Below are 1,169 nucleotides of genomic sequence, written 5' to 3'. Positions count from 1 at the left end.
ATGACTCTACGGCTGTGCAGCCATTTATTGAACAACTTCAGACAAAAATTCGTGAAAAGGGCTTAACAAATTCACAAATATACAATGCAGATGAAACTGCACTATTCTGGAAAAAGTTACCAGATAAAACACTTGCGCTGCGCACCGAAAAAACAGCACCTGGGCGTAAAATTGGTAAGGAGCGAATCACGTTATTGGTTTGTTGCAATGCATCCGGAGAACATAAGCTAAAATTGTTAATGATCGGGAAAGCGAAAAATCCTAGGGTGTTCAAACAGGTGAAGCTGCTATTGGAGTATGCTAACAGCAAGAATGCGTGGATGACTGAGATGATTTTTAGAAACTGGTTTAAGAATTTATTTGTTGTACAAGTGCGGAAACATTTAAAAGAGAAAAATTTGCCAGTAAAAGCACTTTTATTGTTGGATAATGCCACCTGTCATCCATTGTCATTAGCTAGCTCCGAAGAAGATATATGCGTAATGTTTTTACCCCCAATTGTACAGCATTAGTCCAACCAATGGATCAAAATGCTATCCGAATTCTGAAAGTGAACTATCGTAAAAGTTTCCTATCATTTATGTTATCAAATTTAACCGATAATTTGACGGATGTTATTAAAAAGTTTTCTTTAAAAGACGTTGCATTTTTGGTGACGAATGCTTGGAACGCAGTAGGCACTAATATATTTCAAAAATGTTTCAACAGAATCTTGAAAGAAGAATGGGATTCGGATGACGACTTGCCCCTTACGCAATTACGCTCTAATCACTTAAGTGAAGTAATCGACCTGCTGGTTGAAATAAGTCCGGATGTGTATCAGAATAATGAAATTACTGAATGGATAAATGACGAAGATATAGATCAAGGAGAGCAAAGTGAGGAGGACGAAGAAATTGAGGACGATATTTTAGAAGGAAATGATAATCCAATCGCAAAAATATCCCATTCAGATGCTATTGCCGCATTAAACAGTTGCATACAATATGCTGAAGAGCAGGATTTTAGGTCCGGAGAAACTTATTATGAAACTTATTGGCCTAAGAGAGATAGCTTATACAAATCGCAATGAAACCAAACTTCGTCAGACCAAAATCACGAATTTTCTTCAACAATAGCATACAACTTAATACAACATTATTTTCATGAATTAAAGTTTTGTGTTATTT

The 1,169-nt window shown here is 36.0% G+C and overlaps 1 pseudogene; it reads left to right on the top strand.

The window, feature by feature from the left end:
- The window catches only part of LOC118751136, a 5,071-nt pseudogene extending 3,999 nt beyond the window's left edge, over positions 1-1,072 (top strand).
- The last annotated feature ends 97 nt before the right edge of the window (positions 1,073-1,169 follow it).

The sequence above is a fragment of the Rhagoletis pomonella genome, unplaced genomic scaffold, assembly GCF_013731165.1.
Source record: "Rhagoletis pomonella isolate Grant_MI unplaced genomic scaffold, Rhpom_1.0 Rhpom_scaffold_00556, whole genome shotgun sequence".
In the NCBI taxonomy this organism is placed as follows: Eukaryota; Metazoa; Arthropoda; class Insecta; order Diptera; family Tephritidae; genus Rhagoletis; species Rhagoletis pomonella.
Note: the sequence above shows the minus strand (reverse complement) of the source record. Positions and strands in the feature narration are given on the sequence as shown.